This window comes from Scyliorhinus canicula, chromosome 3 (genome assembly GCF_902713615.1).
Source record: "Scyliorhinus canicula chromosome 3, sScyCan1.1, whole genome shotgun sequence".
Lineage (NCBI taxonomy): Eukaryota > Metazoa > Chordata > Chondrichthyes > Carcharhiniformes > Scyliorhinidae > Scyliorhinus > Scyliorhinus canicula.
Window position 1 is genome coordinate 250,447,414 of NC_052148.1, and position 16,845 is coordinate 250,464,258.

Consider the following 16,845-nt stretch of genomic DNA (forward strand, 5'->3'; position numbering starts at 1 on the left):
CCAGCGAGCAACGCAAATGACCATTGACATTCGACGGGACTGGGTAATCCCGCCAGCAGCCAATGGTGATCTATCTCCACCACGGAAACCTGCTGCTGGAGTGCCGGAAAGTCCCAGCCCTAATCTTTTATTTTGTTGATGATTGTGAGAGGCCATGTGCAAATCATCATAGCATCATAAAATCCCTGTAGTGCAAATGTTTGCTGTGTTCCTTTCAATAGTGAATGCCCTTCAAAAGTGCTTAATCGGCTGTGAAGCACTTTGGAACATCTGGAAGTCATAAAATCGCTATATAAATGCAAGTGCATTCTTTACTCGATTCTGTGTTCATTCGTTCTGGGTCTTGGGCATCACTAAGCAAAGCCAGCAGGAGTTGTCCATCCTAACTTCTCTTGAGAAGATGATGGTGGTCATCCTTCTTGAACTATTGTAGTCCTCGTGGTGAAAATGTGCTGAATATGCTGTAAAGTCGAGAGGATTTTGACACAGTGAAATAAAGGCCTGCAATATATGTTCAAATAAATATGAGGCATATTTTACCACAGCAGCCCGTCACACGTTTCACAGCGGAGGGAGGTGGCCCATCATTGGCCGGCAGCGGAATCTTCTGCTCTCGTCATTGTCAACGGGTTTCCCATTGAATGCACCTTTCACTGCCACGAAACCCGGAGCAAAATGTGAATGGCAGAAAGTTCCAGCCACGATGTGTGACTTGAGAGACTTGGAGAGGGACTGGTGTCTCATACACCCGCTGCCTTTGTCTTCTATGTGGTGGAAGATATAACTTTGAGAAGTGATACCAAAGAAAATTGATGACATGCTAAAGCATATCCTGTAGATAGTACATACTGAAATCAAATGGTAATGAAAGGAATGGATGTTTAATTTGGTGTTTGGGGTGCTGATAAAGCGGATGGCTTTAGCTTGGATGCTGTTGAGCTCCTTGAGTGTTGTTGGAGCTGCATCCATCCAGACAATTGCAGAGTATTTCATCACACTCCTGATTTTTGTCTTGATGGAGAGGCTCGTGGGAGTCAGGTGGTGCGCCACATGCTGCAGAAATCTGTTCTCCCCAGAGTCCAGGTAAAACTCTGATTCACTTCAAACATGGTTCGCTGGCAGGGGGACATTCTGTGGTGATGAAAGGTGCTATATAAATGCAAGTCCTTTGATGTGTTATCTGTGCTGGTCTAACATCGACTGCAACTGGATGCAGTAAAACGAAAAACAGGCTTCCGACACAGGAGATGGTCCAACACTGTTTTATTGAACCTGTTGATTGCTGTACATAATCTGCAGTGGGTTGACACTCTATTAACCTAACTGATAACCTCCTACTGGCTTGACCAGACTAGCTCTCTACCACATGGTGATGATATTCATTGGCCTGTGCACTGCGACTATCTCCCTAGCCGTGTCCTGTGAGAGAGGGAGAGCCTTAATGCCCTGTGGGCTTTATAGTGGTGGTGTCCTGTCTAGTGATTGGTTGTTCTGTGTCATGTGTGTTCTTTGATTATCCTGTGTGTCAATCACTGCCTGTCTGCATCTCATGATATACATGAGTGGATATTATGACATCCTTCCTTATTAAATCTGGACTCATTAGATTTCTAGTAATAAAGTGACCAAAAAAGTGACAAACAATTGCTCCCGGAAGAAATTTCACCCAGAAAATGTTTTCTTTGAAATAAGAATAGTAATACTGGACATATTAAAGAAACTTTTCCAAAAGAATAAGTCGGTAACATTTGGTCAACATACTACATACAAGCAATGATGATTTTTCTTTTGAAACGTACCACATATGTATGAATTGGTTAACGCACAGTCTAGAACACATTAAGTAGGTCAGCTTAAAAAATTAAAATGGTACCACTGATCATGCAAATGGTTCATTCTTTACAATGTACAATAAGATATGTTCTCCTTTTCTGCTTTCTGTTCACTTCTATTTTGTTTTATTGGGCAGTAAAAGCATTGTGCTGGACAGACTCTGCATGTGCCCCATATGATTAATGTACACTTTTAAAAGGTCAGAATAGATCAATAGATTCTCTACATCCAAATACCAGAAAATATATCAGTAATGCAGCTAAAGGTGGAAAGGTTTACAAATACTATCATTTTTTTCCTTCACTTTAACATCTATAGTTTGTATTTTGATACATTTCTAAACTGCATACGTAAAAGTGTAATCTCACAGCCAATAACATATTAGCCTAAATATTCTGAAATCATTTCATTCATGGTCATCCTAAAGCAGCAAAACCTGGGAGAGACTGGAAACATATTACCTTGTCTGCTCTGGTCGGGTCGTTGTCATTTTTCAGCACTGATCCCCTCAACGCGGCATCAGCGAAGTGGTCCTCATGGTAACTTCTATGTCACCGAGCTGACCTCGCGGGGAGTATATCACCTTCCCCGGAGGCTTTCTCAGTGCTGCAACGCTGCTACAGACCTTCATCCTCAAATTTCCCTTTCTTTTTCATGGATTCCTCCTGAGATTGACATATCTGTGGGAATAGGGATGTGCAGACACTGGGAATTACTTCTTAATGCTGTTTCACAGGAATTATATTTCCTAAAATTAACTCTTTTTAATTGTGTCACTTTATGTCACTTTACATCCGATCAGTTATATACCCCCCAATTCCAAGTCTCCCTCTGAGTTACATGGCACTTGTTCTGAGCTCTTGTGTCATGTGGTTGGAACACGGGGTAATCTACTGGCTCGGTCCGCTTCTGAAGTAGCTGATTTGCCATTAAATCCCTTGTAAAGCGTTCAAATTATTTTTCCAGGCAATTTCAGCAGAAGTTCTTAATAGGAAACCCAGAGGATTTAGTAGCATAATTTACAGCATGAATCCATTAGCCCATCCTTCCAGGGTCATTAGTTCTTGTGTTCCGGCCAGATTTGATGTAATTGAGTAAAAGCAACAAAACGAGTTCCCTTTCAGAATTGCCGACCATTTTTTAAAGTTTTCTCGCAAAAGCTTAATTTTATTAAGGATCAGAACAGAAACAGTGCTAAAATATAGGTGATTCACAGTTAAATGATCAATTTTACTCAGATATAGAGATCGCCACCATGAACATAAACAATGTAGAATTGTTTGTCATTGACTTCAATGGATTATGTTGATTTTGTTTGTATAGAATTTTATCAGGTAAGTTTACAAAATTCTCCCACACAGAAATTTCTGGCTAATCATTTCATAATAAAAATATTTTCTTATCTACTTAAGCTTTATGTATTTGGAGGTTTTTTTTAAAAATTCATTTACGGGGTGTGGGCATTGCCGACTCGGCCAATATTTATTGCCCATCCCTAATTGTCTCTGAGAAGATAGTGGTGGACTGCAATTCACAAACAGGGCCAATCACTAGTGTCGAACAGGGTCAATTATTACTCCAAACACACCATTAGTGTTAAACAGGGTCAATTATTACTCCAAAGAGGCCACTAGTATCGAACATGGTCAATTATTTCTCCAAACAGCCCACTGGTGTCGAACAGGATCAATTATTACTCCAAACACACCATTAGTGTTAAACAGGGTCAATTATTACTCCAAAGAGGCCACTAGTATCAAACATGGTCAATTATTTCTCCAAACAGACCACTAGTGTCGAACAGGGTCAATTGTTACTCCAAACAGACCATTAGTGTTAAACAGGGTCAATTATTACTCCAAAGAGGCCACTAGTATCGAACATGGTCAATTATTTCTCCAAACAGCCCACTGGTGTCGAACAGGATCAATTATTACTCCAAACACACCATTAGTGTTAAACAGGGTCAATTATTACTCCAAAGAGGCCACTAGTATCAAACATGGTCAATTATTTCTCCAAACAGCCCACTTGTGTCGAACAGGGTCAATTGTTACTCCAAACAGACCACTGGTATCGAACAGGGTCAATTATTACTTCAAACAGACTAGTGTCACAAAGACAAACAAATGAGCAACTCAACAACTTGCAATTTTTAAAAATGGAATTAAGTATCAAACTGCAATACATAAATCATGACTGCAGGATTTTACAGCCATAAAGTGAACGACCAAACAAAATGCTTCAAGAGCTGATAATGCACACTTGTGTTTTCACAGAGGGCAATTGAGCAGAACTGTAAATAAAAAGACATACAATGCACAAAACGGGAACAATATGTGATGTAAAACATTTTGGTACTGGGACAATTCTTAAGATAGGTTAGCAAAACTTACATTTGTTGGAAACATTCTCCTAAAAAGCTAAAGAAAAACCAAAATAAGTTTTCAGCATAAGACCATAAGACATAGAAGCAGAATTAGGCCACTCGGCCCATCAAGTCTTCTCCGCCATTCAATCATGGCTGATATTTTTCGCATCCCCATTCCCCTGTCTTCTCCCCATAACCCCTGATCCCCTTGATTGGAGACCACAAATAATTTCTCGCTTGGATTTGTTAAACATTACCAGGTTAATCATTTCACTGTCGGGGTTAATGATAATTAATTTTTCTTCTCTCTCTCTCTCTTCTCTTTAGCCTGTCCCAGGTGGATGACTTTACCTGGCAGGGTGACTCAGTCCACACAATTCTCCAGGGGAGGGATGGAGCTGGACAGCAATGACTCCAAGCTAACCGACTGGCCACTGCAATTCATCTACTGCCAGATCTTCCCCAGCCGAAAGAAAAGGCCGGGACGGACAGAATTCCTTCCCGGGTCTACCGCTGCAAGTCAGAATAAATGTCTGACTGCGATTCACCACCCACCGATTTCCAGCTACTGCCAGTGTAAAAATTCCATGATGAATGATTCGCTTTCGTGCCCTTCTAGAGTTCTTGCCAATAAACTGCTTACGCGTCAATGAGTACAAATGTGAATAAACGCATGTGCAATGAGTGTGTGTATGAGTGTGTGTGGTTGGAGGGGGAGGGGGTGTCGAGTCTCTGCCTCTCCATCAGAGAGAGCAGGCGAGGAGGGTGCTCACTGATTGATTAATAGCTCTTAGGACCACTTACTAGCCCCACTCGCTAACGTGGTCCTCCACTGGGTGTTGCATTCATTCCACCACTTTAATCTTCGTCCCCATATAACCTACCCATATAGACAGATTTTAATGTGTGGCCATTGACCTGTTACCACAAGAGTGATGTGCCCTCAGCAAGTCACAGAAATGAATGGAAAGAATATGAATTTGAGAATATGGATTCTTTTTTAACCATATATAATAAGGTTGATTGGAAGTGACCAAGTCTGAAGTGAAATAAAAACATCAAGTATTTTATCATGTACCGATAAGTTTGTATCATTTTAGTTTATTTTCAATTATCCTGTTTATTTTATATTGGAGGAGATGGGGAGACAGTTGAGCTGCTGGTGATAAAGAAAATATTACTTGAAAAGCTATGGACAATCTATGGATAATGGAGGTCCCAGTGCAATATTCAAACTGTGTGCAGATCCAACCATACAAACTTTCCGAATTCAGTCCTTGAGCTGTTTAAGAAAACATTTACTCCACCACTTTTGCATCATTGCTCTCGAGGTCCGGGTGCTCATCAGTACAGCAACAATAGCTTAAGGGCACAGGTTCAAAATAATTGGCAAAAGGAATAAAATTGATGCGAGGAAAAAGAATTTCACCCAGAGGATGGTTGGAGTCTGGGATGAACTTTCTGATAGGTGGAGTCGGGTTTGATTGAGGTATTCAAAAGAGATTGGATTGCTATCGGAAAAGAGAGAATGTGCAAGGTTACAGCGATTGTTTTCCCCACGTGAATAACGCCATGCCTGAGGCGCAAAGAATCTGGTTTGCCTGTCCCGGGGACGATCTATTCACGTCAGTGAGGGGGGCGAGTGTTACCTGTGCAGAGGATAAACGACATCACTCAGATGTCACACCAAAACCTCCCTTCCAGATTGTCTGTACACAATTAATTTAGAATGAGCACGTTGTAGCAGATATCAGAGAGTAAGTGCGTGCATGATGAGTGATGCTGGTCACAAATCAGCTCTAGATTGAGACGGAAATAACTCCCATGTTGACCAATTTTGTGGCATTGATCAATGATATAGCTTCCTGTACTATCAAGAAACCTGCCACTCTGTAAAATTGCAGTGTAATGTCATGCTGATGACATCTGTCATTGTGGAGTGGATGGAATTACTTACTCTAACAAACGATGCCTTTGTGATTTGCATTAGGCACCCGTGTACAGATGGTTGGCTGATACTAATGGCACAGGAAATTTATGTGACTTACGAATGACTAATGTTAAACTAGCTGGGGAAGACAATTAAAGGGATTTGAGAATAATAATAGTCAGCACTTGATACCCATCATCGGGGAGTCATGTTCAATAATCAAGTTAGTGAGGGACAATGGTACAACTTTACAAATTTTTGCCTCCTGGAGGAGCTATCAGGAGTTCTTTTGGAGCTAAGAAATTGTGAGTGGATTTTCAATCATTTTAATGGATGTAAATTTGTGGGATACAATCCTGTCATTTCCCATCGTGTTCTTCTTTACTCTTCTTGGGAAATATAACTTACCCTTATGTTGCTAAATCAACCAAGTATTATCCTGTGGTCATGAGAGCGCAATTGTTTGGAGGAAATCTTGAATGCTTTTGCCCATCAAGGCATCAGGAAAAATCCCAAATCCTGCAATTACTGCAGGGAATCACTTAGGAATACCTTTCCTTGGTATTAGTGTTCTGAGGTTTACATAGATACATACAGAGAAGATAGGAGCAGGAGGAGGCCTTTTGGCCCTTCGAGCCTGCTCCACAAAGGGCAGGTTGAGGGCAGGTTAGGAAAAATTGAACCTTAATATGAACTGACAAATAGACAAATATTTTTGACAAATAGACAAATTTTGACAAACCTGTTTGTCTAAAATTTGTCTCTCCACTATTTTAGTGGTGCCCTTAACTCACTTAAACCAAGCTCCACCCCAAACAATTGGCACGGAGGCACAGTTGGTTGGCACTGCTGCCGCACAGTGTCAGGGACGAGTGTTCAATTCCGGTCTTGGGTGACTGTGTGAAGCTTGTACTTTCTCGTCGTGTCTGCATGGGTTTCCTCCCGGTGCTCCGGTTTCCTCCCACAGTCCAAAGATGTGCAGGTTGGGTGGATTTGCCACGCTAAATTGCCCTTTAGTGTTAAATGATGTTCAGGTTAGGTGGATAGGACATGATAAATTGCCCCTCAGTGTTCCCAGGTTAGATGAAGTTATTGGAATAGGGAAGGGAAGTGGCCCAGGTGGGGTGCTCTTTCGGAGGGTCGGTGCAGACTTGATGGGCCAAATAGCCTCCTTCTGCACTGTAGGGATTCTGTGAATTTTAACTCTGTGTAAGTGAATGAGTTAAAATCTCTCTCTCCCCCCCCCCCCCCCTCCCCCCCCCCCCCCCCACCTCCTTAAAACAATTTATGCATTGCTTCCACTGAAAGAGCTGAGAGACGAATTTTGAATGAATCCTACCATTGTAATATCAGGGCACTGGGGTCTTCAACACTGAAAAGAGGCTAATGAAATAAGAAAAAAAGTTAAATCCTGAGAGAGTTAGATGCTGTGATATGAATGAATTGGTGGAGTGGACTTAACGTTGCCATCTTTCTGTTCACTATATAGTTATGGACACTCATTATTTACATTTCATTTTTCAATTGTCTATATGGTTTCCTTCTGGTTTTCACTCCTTAGAAAGAGTTTTCTGCCAGGTAGCTCAATATCAGTGTCAATTAGGAAGGTATGTAATATAATGGGGCCCTTCAGTTTCCAATTCTGCATTCCCCCACCACACCCATCCTTGCTAAACATTTATATATTAGCCCACCAGAAGACTAACGAGATTGACCTGAAAAAAGTTAGTAAGTTCAAGGAAAAGACACTTCTGTGATTGATACATGCAAGGTATCTGGTGGAGAAACAAGTATTGAACTGTTTGAGTCACAAGATCATCGTGTCTATGAATTTTAGAGTCAGAGAGCATCTGTTATTCTATCTGTGGATTATTTTGCCCCCTGTGGGTGAAGTCCTTCTAAAGAAATTTGTGGAGGTCATTAATTGCTCTGTGAGTTGCTGAAGCTTACATTTCCTGAGACAGATGTGTTCCTCTTCCATTATGATTATTGTTTTTAAATGATTTATTTTTATTTGCTTTCAACATATAATGCTAGTTCAATATTTTATTCATTTCTGGCCTGTGCCAATCACTCATAGTAGTGGATTTGCATTTACCAAAATCACAAACTGCATGTATTACTGGACTCCCTGTCCAGCAGGATGGGGGAAAAACAATTATAATACATTAAGTTGTTTAGTCAGTCGTAATTAAGATTCTCAACATTTAATGGGCAATATTAAATTATCAGCTGAGCATTTATAATCTGTGTTTGAAGCTGGAATTTATCATGAATAATTAGAAGTTGGATAAATGCCAATTTACATTGGGTTACCTTGGAAACAACAACACTATGCTTAAAGATGAATTATCCAAGAACATATTATAACTGAGGAATAATTCTCAATAATAGGGTGAAGATATTTCCAATCATCTTTCATCTTTGTTCTTCTAACTTACATTGTAATTAATTATAATTTTTGCATAGTAGATTTGTTTGGTAAATAAATTACCTCATGATCTATTACCATATTGAAGCAGATTACTTTGTTAATCCCTTAGGAACCAATTGGGGAAAAGCTGCCAAATAATAATGACAAATATTTGGTCATGTATTCTGCCCAAACTAAAACATAATTAGAGTTTCCTGCACTTGAGCATGTCCCTGGCAGTTATACTGAAAGATGTGGGGGACAGCTATGTGGGCTGCCAGGTATAATGATACTCTAGATGGTCATAGAGAGAATTTGTCATCAGCCTTTTCAAGATTACATCCAAATGTGCCATCACCTACATGAAGTTATATTGATTGTACTGCAGAGAAACAAGCCACTTGGCACAGCTGTTTTTTTCTGTTATTTCTGTTCAGAGGAGCCTACTCCACCCGACTTGATCTAATTCTAACAGCATATAGTTCCATTCCATTCTCTCTGGTGGGCTAATTCAGCATCTCCCTAAATGCATCTATGCTATTTGCCTCAGCTACTTCTTGTGGTGGTAGCATATATCATTGGCGGGATTCTCCGTAACCCGACGTCAAAATCGTGACCGGCGATTGGGCGGAGAATGGACTCCGACACCGGATCCAGGGCAGGCACCGGTTTGATACTGGTTTGTAATGCTCCACCCCCTGCAAACCGGCGTCATTAGGATGCGCGTCACGCACAGTTGCAAGGCCATTGGTGCGTTATCGGCCGGCCCACCCATGATGCCCCGCCCTCGATGGGTTGAGTTCACAACGGCGTGGGCCACACGTGGTCTCAGCGGTTGGGAATGCGGTGTGCCAGCTGTGGACGGTGTCCAGCGCTGCACAGTCAACCAGGATCCTTGGCGCTGGCCAGGGAGCTTCTGCTGGGGCTGGGGGGACTGGTGGGGGGGGGGGGGGGGGGGGGGGGGGGGGCCAGGGGGTGGGCCGTGGGGTCAGGGTGGCCAGTTAGGTTTCCAGCATGACCGGCGCCATGTTTTTCAAAGCGACTGCTGCAGGCCGTCAGCCCTGTGCATGCGCGGCCCGGGACTCGGCCATTCTCCAGCTGCTTACCACACAATCCGCTGGTGGTTTAAGCGACGCCGGTGCTACCCCCTCACCGGTACCAGAATCAATGAGGGGTTCACACTGATTTTCCTGTCGCAAACCACTCTTGAATACTCCGTTGGCGCCGGCACTTGGCTGCTGGAACAGAGAATTCCACCCCATATATTTGCCACTCTTTGGTAAATAGTTTCCCCTGAATTCCTCTTTGGAATTATTAGTGATTATGTTAAATGTTGAACTCTTTTTTGGACTCCCCCACAAGTGGAAACATTTTCCTTTCGTCCACCCAGTCAAAGCCTTTCATTATCTCAAAGACATTGATTGGGTCACAGAACACCCTTCTAGAGAAGTACTCCAGCCTGTTCAGTTCAGAGAAGTATATCTTTTTGTTTCTGGTATCGTCCATGTAAATCTTTCTTGCCCCACCTCAAAACCTTCTATATCTTGTTTATAATATGGAGACTAGAACTCCACACAGTACTTTAAGTGTGATCTAACCAAGGTTCTGCACAACTTTAATATAACTTCACTTTTATCCCTTTAGAAAAGAACCCCAGTGCTTGTCTTTTTTTAAGTGCTTTATTAACCTATATTGGGATATCTTGGGGTGCAGTTCATCGCATCCTTATATCTGAGCCAGAGCTCCGAGTACAAGTCCTTCTCCAGGACTTCACGGCTGAGGAAGGTGCATTCATGGCATAGCCAAAGAGGCTGGGTGTCAACTTGTAAATCTTTTCTAATTTACGCCAATGACAGGCGGTAAGAACAGGAGAGATTCTTGGTCAGCCTGTGATGGAAAGAAATTGGAGCGCTACCATCACTATCCATAGTTCAAGGTTACAAAATGCATGTAAAAGTATAGGTTGCAATACACAACAACTCAAACTCCTTGGGAGGGGGACAGGGGGTAATTGACTCAGTTGGGTGAACAGTTGATGTGGACCAAATTGGTGCCAACAACACAGGGTTTGATCCTTGTTCTGGAAAGGGTTGATTCGGATCCTGCTTCCTTGTCCTACCATTGGTGGAGGGTGTGGCACTGAGGATCAGACCTGTCTTCAGGCAGAGACCTCAACAGTTATGAGTATCTGTAACCAGGATCCCTTTGCTCCTTTGCCCCATTCAGATTCTTATTATCCACAGGCTTGGCGGAGGCATATCTGCACTCAGGACAGCAGAACCGGAAGAAACTGTTTGGCTTAGGGACTTTGCATTCGCTAAATAAAATCCAAGCAGTGGGAGGCCCCTTTATTCTTCCTAACAAAATGCACCACCTCACATTTATCTAAATTGAAATTCATCTGCCATGTACAGCGTGTTAATGTCTTAATATATTTTGCCACATTCTTCCATTTGTTACAATTAAGGTTTAACTTTATTTTACACAAGGATATGCCCTTTCAAAATCGGAATGTATTTAACCTGTGAGTAATAAGGGGCCAATAAAACAAGGTTTGCTTGAATTAAAGAAAGAGCAAATGTATTTACTATAAACTGAAGAAAAAATAACAACGCACGCTAAGCATTGGGCATGATGTCATGCAAGTCCCACACATACATGCACACAAACAAAGGCATACACAAACGCATTCACACCCTCACATGCATGCAAACACACACTCACACACACGCAGGTGTCAGAGATAAGCAAGTTCGAGCCCAATTAAAAAGGTAAACAAATATATGGTTAAGTATGCTTTGATTTCCTTGAGGTGTAGATTTTTAAAATGGTGGCTGGTTTAGGTTAGCTGGTTTCTTGGATGTGGTCAATTGTAGAGAGTTTTAAATTATTACGAGATCTCAGTTCACTGGTAGGTTTTGTCTCGCTGGCTTTTTGAATCGGATGATACACACTTAATCCAAAGGAGAGAGCTGAAGAGAGCATATCTTTCAGCCGTTTCCTCTGCTGAAAACTTTCTTGCAATGTCCTGCAGTGGATGCAGCCTGGCTTTGAAATACCTCAGCCATTGTATATTTCCAATGGATTTTTGGATGGGTCTATCTGTGCAAGCCATGATTTCAATAGCCAACGGTTAGTATTTTGATGTTTCTTTCTTACACAGGTGGGTGGATGAATTATAGAAATTGTCTCCCTCTCCCTCTGTAATTCCATATCAGAAGTTTCCAGAAACTGGTCAACTGGCAATATCAGACAATAGACGACTTGTGGCAGCCACCTTTAGCCAGTGACTTCTCTTGTTGTTACAACTTCCTTTTTAAACAGTTCAGTACATGTTTGTTCAGCCAGTGAATTTACAAATTGATCACTCATGCACAGTTACAAAATCGTGAGACATTGTATGAACTATTTTCCACTACCTCGTCAAGTTGTTTAATAAGGTTGGTAAAGTATCAACCCTTTTGTAATCTGCTGACTATTCTATTACATTTTTGGTTACGAGGTGATTTCCTATTTATTCTTTGAGCAAATAATCTATTATCTTTCCTATCATTGTCATTAATCTCATTGGAATATAGTTAATGGGTGGCATGATAGCACAGTGGTCAGCACTGTTGCTTCAAGTGCCAGGGACCCGGTTTTGGTTCCCGGCTCAGATCACTGTATGGTAACACAGTGGTTAGCACTGTTATTTCACAGCGCCAGAGACCTAAGTTCGATTCTCGGCTCAGGTCACTGTCTGTGCGGAGTCTGCACAGTCTCCTCATGTCTGCGTCGGTTTCCTCTGGGCGCTGCGGTTTCCTCCCACAAGTCCCAAAAGACGTACTGTCAGGTGATTTGGACATTCTCAATTCTCCTTGTGTCCCCGAACAGGTGCAGAAGTATGCCAACTAGGGAATTTCACAGTAACTTAATTGCAGTGTTAATGTAAGCCTACTTGTGACACTAATAAATATTATCCTATCTTCCTGTTTAAACATAGGGAATACATTGGTTGTTTTCCAACGAATTGTTGCATATGAAATATTTGTGAAGTAGTGCCTCTACTCATCTTTGTTCAGTTTTATGGATGCAATCCATTTGGGCCAGGTGATTTATCCTTTCTAAGTCTGATTAGTTCATCAGTTATCTTCCCTTACTTGCTCAAATTCCTTTATATCTTTTTTATTTATTTTTTAAATTTCTTGCCTGTTTGTCTCCAAGGTAAATACTGAATGAGGGAAGTAACTATTCAATATCTTTGCTATCTTGTTGTCATTGCCTATGGTTTATATTGTGCCTCCATTAGTAACTCTATCCTTATCCTGATTTTTCTTTTGTTATTTATGTCTGCAGAATACTTTATTTTCTTTTGAACTCCTCAAAAATGTTGTTTTCTATTAATTTCCTTGTCTTATTAGTTGTTTCCTAACCTTTTTATTCCCTTTTGCAGGGGCTGGTTTAGCACAATTGGCTAATCGCTGGCTTTTAAAACAGACCTAGGCAGGCCAGCAGCATGGTTCAATTCCCCTACCAGCCTCCCTGAACAGGCGCCGGAATGTGACGATTAGGGGCTTTTCACAGTAACTTAGAAGCCTACTCGTGACAATTTTTCATTCATTTTTTTTGCCGTCCTTTTCTTTACTGGCTTGTACGGGCCCTTCCTGTTGATTCCCTTTTTTCCCCTTTGTTTATTTTTTGCTGTTATCATTTTGATCCATGGATGATTAATTTGCATAAATCGACCTTGGGAAATGAGGAACTCAAAAGTTATAACTCAGAACACTTTGCCAGCCTTCGGACAGCAGAACTGAGACTTTTCGACACCCGAGAGATCGGAGGAACTCAGTTCGATTTGTTTGCTGGTGGCCAGTGAATTGGCCAAAGGGCTGTATTCTGCCCGGTAACAGGTGGTGATAGCTTCCTGCCTGAGTGGGATGATTTTCAGAGAGCCAGGGGAATGTTAGTAGGATACCTGGACACCTGGAGGAAAGGACCACCTCTCTCTTTTCCCCTTGTTTTTTCTCTCCAGTAAAGCTCTACAGCTGCTGTATTTCTGAATGAATGTATAGTTTTCCATCTCCGAACTAAAAGCCTCGGTTGAAGAAAGATGTGCTAGAAACAAAGACTCTTATCTTTTTACTTCCATTATCTTTACCCCCCCCCCCCTATGTATTTGTCTGTCTTGTGTGTGCATAGATGGTGGGGTGAGTTTAAGAGGTGGGGGGTTAGGAATTAGATAAGTTAACCTATTGTCTTTGCTGTATATTTAATTATAGTTATTAATAAACTGCATTGTTTAAATTTATAAACCTGGTGACTGTAGTTATTGGGCAGCGAAGCACCAAAGACTGTGGGTGTTTTTCTAAGAATATTTATTAATTACAATGGTGTTGTGACTCTGGGTCAAATGGGGCTGGAATTGACCGTGCAATGGCTCAGAGGCTCATATAAGGCTGTATAATTAGTGGATGCCTTTAGCTTAAATGTTACCCATATCTCTTTATTCATTTAAAGTGCTTTATTCTTGGCTATTATGTTCTTGTTTTTTCATAGAATATATTTCAACTTATCATCTTCTATAATTGACACTACTTGTCATTTTCTTTCTGTTTACTTTCACACGTTTCCTTCCCATCTCCTCAAAATTCATTTTTCCCCAATCTATTACTTTAGTCTGTGACCTACTTTCTCAATTATGATTCTAAATCTTATTGTTATGATCACTACTGCCTAATCCTACTTAACTATATTGCTTCGTTTTCCGTTAGTGTAATTGGCAATTTCTCTATTGTTGGACTTATGTACTCACAAGGAGCCCTAAACCCTAAAAACTCCACTTCCTTTTCTCTACTGCTTCTTACCAGTTTATTTGGGTGTAGTTGATATTATTCTATATCTTTCCATCATTTCACAAACCCAGCAATTCTGTGCAATTTCATATTGTTTTACTGTGTACTTACTGTGAAAAGTAAATGTTCGACATATTAGGAATAAACAAGTCATCCATTTCTTCACAGCTCTGAGACATTGCTAATCCGCATAAACATGGGACTAAAATTGAGTTCTTCAAATGAGGGTTCTTGTCAATGCTTTACAGCTAATGTAGAATGTACAGTAATGCAGATGCCTATAAGTAAATATCTCCGCCTCACATGGAGCTCCATGAGATTAGGAGGTTGGAAGCAGAGTCATGCATATTCAACACCACACACCATACTGATGGTGATGCAATTTGTTACTTAACATTCTATGATTTATTAGGTAATTCTGCATATGTTAAGCAAACAGAACCACAACTTCAAACTTTGTGATGATACACGAGGGGATTTTCTGCTCGTGTTTTCGTGGCGTGGGGTCAGCAGCAAGAACGGGGAATCCCATGGCAGTCCCAAAAGCTTTTACACTGGTGTTCTGATAGTCCTTGCCTCCCGCCAATGACGTAATGAGAATCTCGACATTGAACACCGGGACCTTTATTTGAATTAATTTAAATATCATAATCAGGTCATTACTTAGAATGTCCATTCACATTGGCCTGCGGGTACGTCGACATGAATTATGCCAGGTCCTTCACGATTTGCACCTGGTGAGCAGAACAAGTCGGAGATACACAGGTGAGTACGTCCCCCAGGGGGAGAGGATTATGCCCTTGACACTGACCCCTGGGAGGCAGTGCCCTGGGGGTATTCCATGTGGGAAAGGATTCTGTGAGGGCGGGGGGGGGATTGTTCTTTGGAGGGAGGGGTTCCGGGGGAGGGGAGGGGGGGGATCTACCTATTTAAAAAAAAAATTGGAGCACCTTTTTAAAAATGCAGATTACATTTTTGTGAAATAAATATGGCTCTTCACACACAAATACACAATGCGTGGCATGCTCAGGCTGGCACACAGCAGCATGTTGGCTCTGTTACTGAATGAGAGGGTGCACCGCTTTCCAGATGTGACAATGGAGATCCTCCTGGGAAAATGTCCTTCATCTGTAGGGGGAAAAGATGTCATCTTGCCCTCCTGTCCCGCTCTCTTCTGGCTGTACGTGATGTTATGCCTGTCCTCATTCTTCATTCAGGTGAGGGGGCGCACCCGAGCAAGATGCCTTTACCAATCACTCCCTCTCTCTAGGTGGCTCCTATAAGGTGGAGTAGTACACCATTTATTCTTTTCAGGGGAAAGCCCTCAGGGAATTTCTGTATTCGCAAGCTGGTGAATTCTTGAAAGTGTTCCAGAAAATCCTCTTCACATCTCCAGCAGCAGGTGTGATAATCAAATGCCAAGAATCCCTTTAATTAGTGCTTGAAATTAACATCAACGCCTTTTTAAAAAATGTGGGCATCACTGGCTAAACTAGAATTTATTGCCCATCCCTAACTGCCTTCGAAAAGATGGTGGTGAGCTGCTTTAATGAACCCCTGCAGTTCATGCCGTGTCCAGGATTTTGACCGCGACAGTGAAGCAACGGCAATATATTTCCAACTCAGGACAGTGAGTGGCTTGGAAGGGAACTTGCGGGTGGTGATGTTCCCATGCATCTGCCATCCTTCTCCTGCAAGCTGGTAGAGGTCACAGGCTTAGAAGGTGCTGCTGAAGGAGGCTTGGCGTGTTGCTGCAGTGCATTTTCCAAATGGTCCAGACTGTTGCCACTTTGCACTGGTGGTGGAGGAAATGAATGTTTAAATGGTCACTATTAGGAAAGAGTGTAGGTAAGTTCAAACACTAACTACCAAAATGCCATTCAGTCTCTTTAATCAGCACTGGCAGGCAATTTAAGTATCAACCAACTGTTTAACAGGTCTCCAGACGGCAATTCTCACCGTTGGCTGCATTCCCTTTAATAAGATGGTGTCTTGAAGACCGCTGGACGAGGCCAGATGGAAATGGGAGGATGAACTGGGGACAGAGGTGGGGTGGGGACTCTGGAGCGAAGCACTGAGCAGGGACAACTCCAGCTCCCCCTGCGCAAGGCTCAGCCTCATGAAGTTCAAAGTGGTGCACAGAGCACACCTGACCAGAACTCGAATGAGCAGGTTCTTCCTGGAGGTGGAGGATAAATGTGAACGATGCCAGAGGGGCCCGGCCAACCACACCCACATGCCGCAAACTCAGCTTTAGACCCCATTTTTGTCATCCCTTTTGTATGTAAGGTATGCAGGGAAAATTGTTCTAAGCTGTTAATTTTTCATGTTTAAAGTTTGTTTTACTATATGGTACAGAGAAATTCTGCAGTGGGTAGTGTCACTGTCTCCGAGGCAGAAAACTCTGGATTTGAGTCCTACGCCAATACTTCACGTCCAGGAAGGTGCATTTTTAACACCGCCAAAC